At 33.8% G+C, this 13312-nt stretch overlaps 1 pseudogene; it reads left to right on the forward strand.

Annotated features, from left to right (window-relative positions):
• Window positions 1–739: 739 nt before the first annotated feature.
• LOC114257691 (putative folate-biopterin transporter 7) lies at window positions 740–12978 on the forward strand (annotated as a pseudogene).
• Window positions 12979–13312: the final 334 nt, after the last annotated feature.

Consider the following 13312-nt stretch of genomic DNA (forward strand, 5'->3'; position numbering starts at 1 on the left):
AATTTTTCAAAGCTCCAAATCAAAAATTAGTTCATCAATCAAAACCCTAACTTTTCAATATAGATTTGAAATTAGATTTGAGAGTTTGGAGGACAAACCTAATTCAATCTATGACGTGAGAGTGGACAACAATGGTTGAGTTTCGACATTCTTCTAAAAATATTTCTTCTTCTCTCTTCGTTTCACTCTAGCGTGCAACATTGGTTGACGATGGCAAACAACAGAGGATGGTGCTCGTCGGTGGAAAACGTAGATGATGGTGATTATGCTCGACGGAACGCAGGCGCATCCGCCTCTCCCTTTCTGTTTGTTTCTATGCTTTTGTTTCACGTTTTCATTTTGTATTTTTTTAATGGGAAAAATGAATGCCCTAAGAGATTTAATTCCTTGTTATGCACATACAAAGTGTTTTGTTCATTTAGTTTTAAAGAGTTACTGATGTGGCAAGTTCTTAATGGATGCATAAAAATTATTGCATTTTTTTTTATCATTTTAGTAGTATCTTACGAGCCGACAGACCCTCAAAACAACCTTGTATAAGATCCCGATCTTAACAACCTTGGCGTTAACCCTCTCTCTGGTTTTCCCTTCCATTGTCTCCCCCTACAAGCTCTCACTCACGAGTAAAAAATCGTCTCTCTCACTCTTGTTTCTATCTAGTCCATTCGATGCCAGCGAGGATTCATCTCCCCCTGTCCTTGTGAACATTTAATCAATACTACTCACTCACACTCTCTTCATGTTCCCCTACACCGTATTATTATCTCTTCTCTCTGTCTGGAGTAGTGATGGTTACCACAGGGATTCATTCATTCTACGTATAATTGGCATGGTTCAGTTCAAGTTGATCCATCTATTTTATATACATATAATCTGTATTCGATTCCTTTTACAACCAAAAACAAAAAAGGTTCAAAGAAATATTGGGTAGTGTTGATGGAGAAATGGGATCGAGGTCGAGATGCAAGTCAAAGTCGAACGGTAATGACACAAATGATAATAATAATAAGGGCAAATTACACAAATAGTCCCTATAGTTTGGAACTTGTATTACTTTGGTCCCTGACTTTTCAATTGTGACACATTTGACCCTGAATTTTGAATCTTGTTTCAAATAAAGACAATTGAAGATATCATTAAAATTTTCAAGGGTAAAATCATCAATTTAATAACAACATAAACTAATTTGACAAAAATAAATGTTAAACAAATATTTTTGAATTTTTAAAAATTATTTCTACCAACTAAAAATAAAATTATGTAAAATTGATAAATCTTTTAGACATTTATTTTTTTTTTTACCAAATTAATTTTTATTATGTGTTTGGATGATGATCATGTAAAATTAATTTTAAAAAATTAATCATGTAATTTTTATTAATTTTACATAATTTTATCATTGGTGGATAAAAATAATTTTTAAAAAACTGAAAATATTTTTTTGACATTTATTTTTATCAAATTAGTTTATATTTTATCAAATTGACAATTTTACTCTTGAAAAATCTAATGATATTTTTAATTGTCCTTATTTGGAACAAGATTCAAAATTCAGGGTCAAATGTGTCATAATTGAAAAGTCAAGGACCAAAGTGACATAAGTCCCAAATTATAGGAACAATTAGTGTAATTCACCCTAATAATAATATTAAAGAGAATAAGAATAGGATGCAGATGTGGATGCGAAAGGTATTGCTAGGATTAGGGTTTTGGGTTGCAAGGGATGAGGTGCTTCCCGTGGATGAGGGTTAACTTCTTCCTCAAGGACGGTCTCAAGATGGACTCTTCCACTCTCCAACTTCTCCAAAACTCTACCAACCTCTCCATGGTTGCCAAACCCATTTATGGCCTCTTCTCTGACTCTGTTTACATTGCCTCCCAGCACCGCATTCCTTACATTGCCATTGGATGTACTTACTTCTTCTTTATTTTTATTTTGTCTAATTAAAATAGTATATTATAGACATGATTTACTTTTTGACTACTTTCTCTTGTAAATTCGATTCATCTGATCGGCATCATTTTTTATACCCTCAAAATCAGAACCTTTTTACATATGATAAACTCGTTTCTGTGAGTTATCATACAATTTCGATGATGGAAATTATGTTTTTAGTAGTTTAGGTCATGGCAATTTGTTTGATATCCAGAATATCCCCTTCTGAAGTTGAAGGTCGGTAGGTTTCTCTTTGCTTTTGCAAATGCTAATGCTAAAGTAGGTAAAAGAAGCTGGTCCTCTGTCCCTTTAGCTGGCACATGTGTTGTAACGCCCTCAAAATAATAACATTAAACCCATCAGATAAGACAAGCATTTACATATAAACTAACCACATTCCTTTATTTCATTGAGTTTCATTACATAAGTATTACATGTTAACATCAAAACAAAATGCCCTACGGGCTTACAGCTTTCCAAGTTAACACTTGGTTTCAACAAAAGAGTACTAACTCGTTTACACATTAAGCCCTTGGCTTGAAGTTACATGTAATACATCAAAAGTAAAACAACTACACTATGTCCGCCTCTAGCCTTCCAAGCTATGTCCTTGGAGGTGGCATGCTTCCTATACCTGAAAATGATATTCCCATATAGGGTGAGCCACAGCCCAGTAGAAATACACTAAACCAACCATGGACAATGACTAAAACATTAGCAATTGATAGTTGGTCAACAGTGATACAATCACATAAATTACATATTTATGTCAACGACTTACAAGTCCCAATTACTTTTCATTTTCCCTTTTTCAACAGATAAGCATGCTAGCTCTATCATCATTTCCACAGATATGTATAAAAACTATATCTCACATTCAGATAAGCATAAAAGCTATATTCACATTCTCAACAGATATGTATATCAACAATATCCACAGATAAGCATACAAGCTGTATCCACACTCTACAACAGATATGTATATCAACAATATCCACAGATAAGCATACAAGCTGTATCCACACTTCACAAAGATAAGCATATGAGCTCTATCTTCACTTCTCTAGACAAGCATATGAGCTCTGTCTACGGAGTTCATCCCCTATCTCCTCCCAATACCTATCCGGTTTAGAGGTACATCCCCTATCTTCCCCTAAACCGCGGAGTACATCCCCTATCTCCTCCTCTACACATAACGTATATAAACACATTGGTTCTATATACAATCACACAATACACACAATTAATGTATTCTATCAACCGTCAAGTTCCATGACACATTCCATTGATTAGTTTCCGTTTACCTAATCATCATGCATTGTCTACAACAATCTCGACTATCCTCCACCGATAGCCCAAAGCAGTTATTTCTAAAACAGAAAATAAATGCACAAATGGATATTCAATCAACATTTCATTTCCTCATTTCTCACCAATTAATTATCCCAATTAATTAAACAATGTAATTAGGCCATTTTTCATAATTACCATTTCAACCCTTAGGTCCCATTTTCATCAATGATTCAACAATCATTCTATTTTTCTATGCCAAACATGCATCTAGGTTTATTATGAATAAAACCCCAACTTTTGTAAAATTACACAAAAGCCCCAAACTTTCACAAATTTACCAAACCAAGCCCAACATCTCAAAATACCAAAATTTAAAGACAAAACCCATAGAGAGGAGTAGGTTATCCCTACCTCAAATTCGGAGTCCCAAAGGAGAAGACGACAAAACCCAACGTGCTCCAAAACCCGAGATTTTCAGATTAAAATGAAGCCCTCGACGATCAACAACTTTTTTGTAAAGGCCAAAGGTGAGTAAATCACTCCTACTAGATCAAAACCTAGAGAGAAGGTAGAGTCTAGAGTGAGAGGCTCAACAATGGTGATTTTGGAAAAGTAAGAGAGAGAAGAGAAAGTGAAAAAGTGATTTGAAAAGTCACAATTTCGGGATTTAAACCCAGTCTTCCGCTTGAGCGTAAAACACCCCGCTCGAGCGGCCACTCACAGACTTCCGCTCGAGCGGCCAACCTCCCGCTCGAGCGCAGAATGCACTCGCCCAGCACTTTTGCAGAACCAGGCCTCCGCTCGAGCTCCCAATCCGTACGCTCGAGCGTACAGGCCAAAAATCTGGGCAACTAGTTTTGGTTTCTAAACTCAACCAACCTGTAACCAACCCGCCCAACACATCCTATAACTCAAATACAAAGTAAGAAAGGATGTAAACAAGATAATAAACAACTACCAACATCCACGGACACATGTCCGGATCACTATACAACAAGGGTAAACCCGGGATCGCTATATGTGTACATAGTATAAAATATATGCTATATAACTATGGCCAAGAGAACTCTGATAGATCTAATTATCATCCTAACATTTCATTAGTCTCTACCACTTCAACTAGTTGATTTTCTTAATTAGTAAACTTGTGTTACAGAAAACCCCTCTTAAGAAATAACAAGGACTTAGGAGTTGGTCGTAATAATCAGTCCTGTATGTGCTTAGTGCTTGCTTAAACTTTATACAACTAATCCCTAGCCTAGATCAAGGTTGGTGGTTGCGTTAGGTAGCTAAAACCATGTCAAACCCATAAGGACATGAATATGAACATATGAACTTAATAATTGATCATAATGATTTCATTTGGTGTCCAAGAGTATAGTCAAACATTTTGGAGAAATATCATCAATGTAGTTATGTTTCTAGAAAGATGAACTAAACCTTTTCATTTTCGAATGATTACAAGAAACTTCCATTTTACAAAATTTCAAGTTTTCATAAACTAGGAAGAACCAACCTAGCTCATCATTTTTCTATTTTGAATCTCAACAACATTATGATCACCATTAAAAGCTGACATATCTCTTTCCAAATTCGTTAGAACCTGCTAAAGCAAATGTATGCTTAATCAGTTTTGGGAAAGCTATTGTGTGAAGAGCATCTCCACCCAAACCTTCAAAATTTGGTATGTCAATTTTTTTTTAAGGCTTGGGTGGCAAATTAGCATATGCCAATTTGACATTTCTAAATAAAAGCTCTCCACTCAATATGTCAAATCTATTATTCTATTATTTTTTAAATTAATAATTTTTGAACTCTTTTATTTTACTATTTAAAATGAATTTCTTTTTAAATGAGATTTGATCCCCATTTAAATAGTATTTTTATTTCTTAAAAAGTGCTATAATTATAAAATAAATTTTAAAATAAAATTCAAAAACTTTTATTCATTGTTGCATAAAATACTTTGTTTATTTGGTAAAAAAGTAAAATTAGAGCACAACACATATTTAAATAAAAAAGTAACAATACATAAATATCATAATAAATCACTTGCTACAATTACCGCCTTGAAAATGTCGCTAATGTTCCACCAATTCCTTTTGGAATTGAGAATGTGATCCTCTATCGTGAATGCGCAAGTGACTTTAAATGAAATCTCTGATGTATATCAGCTAATGGTATGCAATTTCCTTGTGTGGTCATGTGACGCTGCAACATTAGCAACTTCATCCTCTCTTGCATTGTAATTAATTGGACTTCATTTATATAAATAAATAAATAAAATAAAGAAAGAAAGGCATGAACTCTATAGCATATTAGCATGTCAATTTTGACATGTGTTGCTGCCAAAAGCCACGTCAACCTTTGAAGCACCAAGTGGAGCTTTTATTTGATGTCAAATGTTACTATTAGTATGCCACGTTGGATTTGAAGCAATGGGTGGAGGTGCTCTAACTTAGTTACACGGATCGGGGGCGAGATGGGAGTGGAAGCAAGAGCGGGCGCGGATAAGTGATGGTATATAGAAGTTTTTTAGGTTGGTAGCGCCTATAAGAGCATGTATATATTTATTTATTTATTAAATATATAAAGATATTCTAACAATTATTTTTTGCCGCTTAGTTATAATATATGTATTAAAATATGAATAAATATTAGAGATTCATATAAAGTACAAATTGTCTTTATTAAGGATAAATAGATATAATATAAATAAAAAATTTAAAGAATAAGATTGAGTTATTTTTCTTCTGTTTCTATGCGATTTATATATTTGAGAGGTTTCTATCTCAGTTGAGAGCGAATTTCTTTCTTGACGGGAGCAAGTTTCTTACTTGCGAGCGCAAAATTGCATTTCTTAGTAAGAAACACCACTCAAGTAGAAGTTCCTGCTACTAAGTGCTCTAATACTTTTACACTATTTTTCTTTTTTTGGTAATATCCTTTCTTAGATTTTTACTTCTTCTCATTGATGATTCCTTCCTCTTTGTTTAAAATAATTTTCATTAAATTTGTCCCTTGTTTATCTACTTGTTCTCAAAATTTTTGGCCAAGTCACATGTCGCATATTGTTTGATGTGGCTCCTCCTCTGTAACAAGAAGTTGTCAACATCATGTAAGATTGAAACTAACTAAAAATGGAATGAATAAAAGAATTAATGAAGTTTCCTCTTCAATTGTTTTTGGTGGTGGTCCAATCTTCATTACTAACAAAACTTGTATATGCCAAAACCATGTACTTGTAGTCACAGGAAATACGTGCACTTGATCTAATTACACTGTAGAAGTGTTGGTTCAAAATATGTTGAAGTCATTACCCTCGACTCATATGCACACATGCAAGAATGCACGCATGCTCTATACGTCCACGTGCACAAACACAGGATTTGTTACTTTATGAAAGCTAAAATGACTATAATTAAACATATTATATATTGACACGAATGGCAATCAATGAACTAGTCACGATATCAATAGTATGAGTTTTAGTTAAATCTATGAATGTTCTGATCCGATTGTCATTCAGAGGTTTTAGTATATGGAATTTTTATTTTAAAAATAATTAATTAAGTTAGTTAACTTGAATATATTGTGCCATTTAAATTAAGGGCAAATTACATATACACCCCTCGAGGTTTGGCTAAATTACAGATGCCCCCCTGAGGTTTGAGAAATTACGAATTCCCCCCTGAATGCTATATTTGCATAAGAAATTAGGGGGTAATTTGTTATGAAATATAAACCTCAGGGGGCAAATTGTTATGAAAATACAAACCTCAGGGGGCGGGATGTAATTTCTGAAACCTCAGGGGGTATCTGTAATTTAGCCAAACCTCGAGGGGTGTATATGTAATTTGCCCTTAAATTAATGATATTCCCTTAAGCATCACGTAAATTAATCGAAACAAAATTCATTCTACCCTCTTGTGGCATGACCCTGGAACATTTCATCCCTAACATTTATAAATAGCCAAAAAGGTTTCATGTGGTTTTGGACTAAAATGCAATACTAACACCGCTAATGACAAATGTGAAATGATCTTAATATTCCTCTATCTTCTTCTTTTTCCTTCTCTTATTTCCTGTGTCGTACATATATCTATATATCCTTCATTTTTAACTTAACTGCATTTTTTTCATATATATATATATATATATATCCATAGTTGTCAAATTGAGAATCGTATTATGAATCGAGAATCGTTAAGATTCAATAGAAACTGTAAAAAAGATTGTTAAACAATTGTATATATGAAAAAGAATGAAATAAATTGATTTTGACATATGTTATAAAATAATTCTTATATAAAGACATAATTACAACATCCAAGAGGGCATTAACTTTAACTTAATTGCATTTTTTTTCATATACATCTATATATATATATATATATATATCCATAGTTGTCAAATTGAGAATCGTATTGTGAAATGAGAATCGTTAAGATTCAATAGAAACTATAAAAAAGATTATTAAACAATTGTATATATGAAAAAGAATGAAATAAATTGATTTTGACATATATTATAAAATAATTCTTATATAAAGACATAGTTACACCATCCAATTGGGAGGGCATTAACTTCATATCAAGAGATGTATGTCAAATCTTACCAATCATAATATCATCTCTCTTGACATTCAAAAAATGGGCCTAGAATCCTGATATAGAGTGTGATATGAAGAAAGAAGTAAAAGAAATCGTTTAATTTTTAACCAAAACACTTTAAAACAAGTGTGTGGCTATTGTTCAAAAAATGCTTTTTTTAAAAACAAATAAATAAATAAATAAATAAAGAGGGAAAAAAGTGAAATCATTGACGGTTCTAACCCATATAATATCAAACCACATTTATTTCATGAAATCAACAATAGATAATTCATGCATGTTTGTTACTTTAACCTTAAGCATCTTTAGAAGATGTATTATGACATTTGTTGAAGAAAAAAATTGAGAAAAAGTATAAGATCATGTTGGGTTTGACAGGATCTAATTGAATACTATTTAAAAAGTCTCTGATTACCAAAATAACAACAAATGATGCACAAGTATTACTTATTTTTGTATTAAACACTCTTCAAAGTTGTATTATGTCATTTTCACTATAAAAAAAAAGGTTGGAACTTGTCAGACACAATAGTTCTAATAATTGCATGTGTGACACCTTAAGTGTTTAATTAAATACCATATAAATATTTATAGCTATATATAAATATAATTATGATTGTATGTGATAATATATTATTAAATAAATAAATATATAAATCAAATTTGGCATTGGGTTATCAAATATGGGATTAGTTAGGGATTATTATTTGGGGCCAAATTAACACAAATATAGAATTATAATTGGGCCAAATTAGAGTTAAAGATAATAAATAAATAAATAAAATAAATAATTCCCACTTTAATTAAGCAACAATTAATGGAAAGATTTACAAATATTGCTAGGGAAAGAATTGGGCCATCTGTACGTCTAGGCTTATGGGAAGGAAGCTGATTCATCACTTAGGGCCAACATTGAAGGGTCAATCATCACCCAGCCAGCCATGTGTATATAAATAGGAAGGGGGTGCTAGGAAGTTAAGGCAAGCAAAGAAGAAGAAAAAAAAAAAAAAAAGAGAAGAAGAGAAGGAGCCTCGGAAGCAGCATAAAGAAAAAAAAAAAAGAAAAAAAAAGAAAGGCTAAGGGTTAATATTATGGTGAGTTATATTATACCTTGAGTTACTATAATATATTTTACGTATATTTTGGCTTACCGTAATTTATTTTATACAGGTCATGTTTTATAAATTATATTAATATTTCAATTACATGGATTAATTTCTGAACTCTATTTGTTTAAAATAAAACCCATGGATACATTTGTTTAAATTTTAGAACATATTTGATTATGACCTTATAAACAATTATGTTTTGTAAGTACCACCACAGGAGTCTCACGCCTTAGAGGACTTAAATAACTATTGGCTTCTGTTTGGCCACTTTGTGGTCCTCTGTTTGTCATGGATCTATTGACCTCTATTCTGATTATCACTTTTGTGACCTTTGTTCTGTTTTGTTCTGTATCGTGGTTATATTTTTTAATTACATAATTTCTGTGTTTCAGTTTCTGCCACTTTAAATCATTCGTTTATTCAAATTAAGTTCTATTACTATTTTAGCTTAAATAACTATCCATGGTTATTTTGTATTTTATATACTCTTGGCATAATATTTCTCACTTTGCTGTGTGTTTATAGTTGTTACCCTTTCAGGTGACGAGATGTAAGGGAAACCCATAACCTCACGTAGTGGAACCCGCACGAAATTTGATGTTGAACCATTATTTTGTTTTTTTCTTTCTTTTTTTCTTTTATTTTTTGCTCCCTTTTGTTTTTATTCAGGGCCGGTCACTGAATAATAAAATAATAAAAGCCCTATAGATGTATTTTCTCTTATTAAAATAGTAAATTGAAGTAAATTTTCTGTTTAATTATTTTTATTTCCTTTTCCCTCTGCCTGCGCCATATAATTTATCAAGATTAGAATTGATTAGTAAGTTTCGATTCCAACCCTAAGCTCCTGGGGTTAGGTCATGACAGCATGAATCATAAAAGTGAATCAAATAGCGAATCGATTGTGAATCGTCCGATTTACCACAGTTTCTATCCCAAAAACATATTCACCCGTATATTCATATCGATTGTTGATAAATTGTGAATAGATGAATCGCAAGATCCTGATGATAGAGTATATATCCAAGTGCAAAGAATTGGTGTATAGAAGTCAAATATAAAGTGCTCCTGCACAAAGTGGAGCTCATAAGTGTGGAGCAAGGATCCTCTAGAGTGATTTTTCCCTAAAGTTTCTTAGAGTACTACACTGTGTGGTTGAGATTAACTGGCAAGTCACATCAATTTTTCTGATGTGACTTGCCAGTAAATCTCAACCACACAATGTAGCACTCTAGGAAACTTTAGGGAAATTTCACTCTAGAGGATCCTTGCTGATAAGTGTGAGGGGGTGAAGTGGTTTGATGCCATAATAGGGTGTAAAATGGATTTTACTCACTACAGATATATCTCAAACTTTCATCATACCCACAGGCAAAATGATAGGACTCTAATAACAAATTATCCAATTTAATAAAATATGGTTACTTATGACAAAACTAAATACTAGAGTGGTTATGTATGGCATTGGTTTCGCTATTATGGTCAGACTTTTGAAAATAATGTCTTGTTGGGTTGTAAAAAATCTCAATATTGTATTGGCTTAAAATGGGAGCACAAAAGGATGTCCACTTCTTAGGCATCCTTGGTCTTTTGTAGGTTTGATTTGACTGTAATTTGCTTACCAAAGAAAACAAATGAAAAATGTGAGTTTGAGATCTCTTATTGCCTTCCTTTCTTGAAAAAAGCATGGCAATAAATGGATCTTTATTATTGAAACAGTGTTTAGTTGATTTTGGAATTGCATTGTGAATCCTGCATGGTCTTCTCGTGGTATTGACAACTAAAACTGATGCCGAAAAGCACGCTTAACAGAAGGAAAAAAAAAATGTTTTATGCTGCTCTGCTGAAGCCTTTGCTATCTAAATTTATTTTTTGCTAATTTATACTATTCATATGTTGGTGCAGCTTTCTTACAAGCAGTGTCCTGGATTGCCATTGCTATTCCTTCTTCCAATATCTCATTCTTTAAAATCATCCTATATCTCCTCCTTGGGAACGTTGGTGCTTCAATAGTTGAGGTTGCAAGTGATGCTATTGTTGCAGAGACTAGAAAACAGCCCAATGCGTCTTCCAAGAACTCCCAGATGTCTTCATCAGGTGAGCTGCAGTCCTTTGTTTGGATAGCCTCCTCCATTGGTAGAGTCCTCGGAAACATGCTTAGTGGTGTTGCTGTTGACCGATTCTCCCCCCAAGCAATGTTCTTTTGGTTTGGCGTAATGCTTGCTATGCAATTTTTTATAACAGTTTTGATTCGTGAAAGTTCACTTAATCTCCCCAAGAGTCCATCAAACGTCGGGATCAAAAGGCAGCTTTCAGAGCTTCTAGTTGCATTGCGGAAACCTGAAATTGCTCACTCAATAACCTGGTTTGCACTGTCTTATGCCATAATTCCAGCCTTAACAGACACCATGTTTTTCTATCAGATGTAACATTTGGAGATTGACTCTTCTGTATTGGGGGGCTCTAAGGTGTTTGGACAGGTAGCAATGTTGCTCTGGGGTGTCGTGTATAATCAACACCTGAAGTTCATTGCACCGAAGAAACTAATATCAGCCATTCAGTCGACTATGGCTGTTTTCATGGTGTCGAATGTTTTGTTTGTGAAAGGGATATATCGAAGGATGGGGATGCCGGATTCGGTGTATGTTGTGGTCTTCTCAGGCTTACTTGAAGTTATGTGTTTCTTCAAGATTCTACCATTTAGTGTTCTTGTGGCACAACTTTGCCCACCAGGCTGTGAGGGATCTCTAATGGCATTTCTTACGTCTTCCATTGCTCTTGCATTTATAGTGAGTGGATACTTGGGTGTTGCACTTGCATCATATGTTGGGGTGACGAGGAATGATATCTCAGGCCTGTCACGTGGCCTTATTGTACAAGCAGCTTGCACGCTCTTGCCTCTGTTTGGGTCATCGTATATTCGGATAAACCAAAAGGAAATGACAGTAACAGTAACAATGGGAGAGCACATAGTGTTACTATTATGTAAGACTCGGCTGTCGATTTTTTATTTTTTATTTTGGTGTCTCATGTCCTTTCTGGTTTTGATTGTGTTGGTGATAATTACAAATAAAACATCAGAAAGTACAAATAATAAAAATTATAGTAACTATTGTAAGGGCTGAGGCGCCGGAAATTCGCTCTCTTTAAGGAGATTCAAGCCCTCTGCGGTTAGGCAAAGCCTCACACCGGTGCAGCAGAAAAAACCTTGACTTGTCCCCCAAGATACAACAGCCTGACTAAGTCATATGGTTAACCAATACTGCACAATTGGTTGAACTCAAAGTTTTATCACATACACCTTTTTTATTTGCCTGATAATCTCACACAAAACATAATAAAGCAACAAAAAACTTCTTCTTCTTCCCGAGATAAGAAGTTAGATCAATATATAAAAGTGAAAACTTGTTAGGCAAGTGTTCTTGGTGGAGAAGTTTTCTGGAGACTTGACTGAGACTTGGCGAAGACTTGACTTGGACTTGGAAGACTTGTGTGGTGGGCAAGCAAACTTGGTAGAAAAGAAAAGAAAATCAAATCAAACCTATAACAGAATAAAATATTAAAATATCTGCTAACATTCCCCCACCTATTTTAATATTATGGGTAACAAAAATTGAGATTATTAGGCAAATAAGGATATTATGCATCATGGTAGGTGTGTTCTGCATTGACCTCCATTAGTGAAACAATAATATCTACTCTAGAGCTAATAGTATGCTTAGCATTGAACTATGACTACTTAAGGAAATAAATAATTATTGCACACATAATATTCCAGGTGTTCACATAAGCTTTAAAAGCTAGCACATTACGGCCTTGTGCGATCCCAGGATTCATGAGTGTGTTTGAGAATTAGTCCAAATTTCATAGGTAACGGCCCCACTACCACACTCACATAGGTGAATTCTGTCAAGGGTGCTCTTGTAATTATGACACCCCACTCAATAAGAGCTACAGAAATTCATTAAGACTTTTTTTAATAATTCAACCTCTATAACGTTACAGGATCAATGCACTTACATCATAGGAATGGGTAAAAAGTAATTTAGTGCATTTCTTGCGGCCATCATATGATCGTTTTTCTCATTGAACCTAGTTACAGGATCTCTAGTCCCTAGGTTGAGTATCCTCATACATGGCTCCTGCTATATTCAATGGGCTTCAACCCCATCTCTCTCCATGTATTCCAGACTCTATCTCTTGCTAAGGCCTTAGTTAATGGATCTGCAAGATAATCACCAGATTTAATATAATCCACATTTATGATGCCATTATTCATATAAGATCTCACAGTACTGTGTTTTCTTCTGATAGGTCTGGATTTACCGTTATAATAACGGTTATTAACTCGACCAATTGCT

The sequence above is a fragment of the Camellia sinensis genome, chromosome 12, assembly GCF_055761805.1.
Source record: "Camellia sinensis isolate YWXY chromosome 12, ASM5576180v1, whole genome shotgun sequence".
Taxonomy (NCBI): Eukaryota; Viridiplantae; Streptophyta; class Magnoliopsida; order Ericales; family Theaceae; genus Camellia; species Camellia sinensis.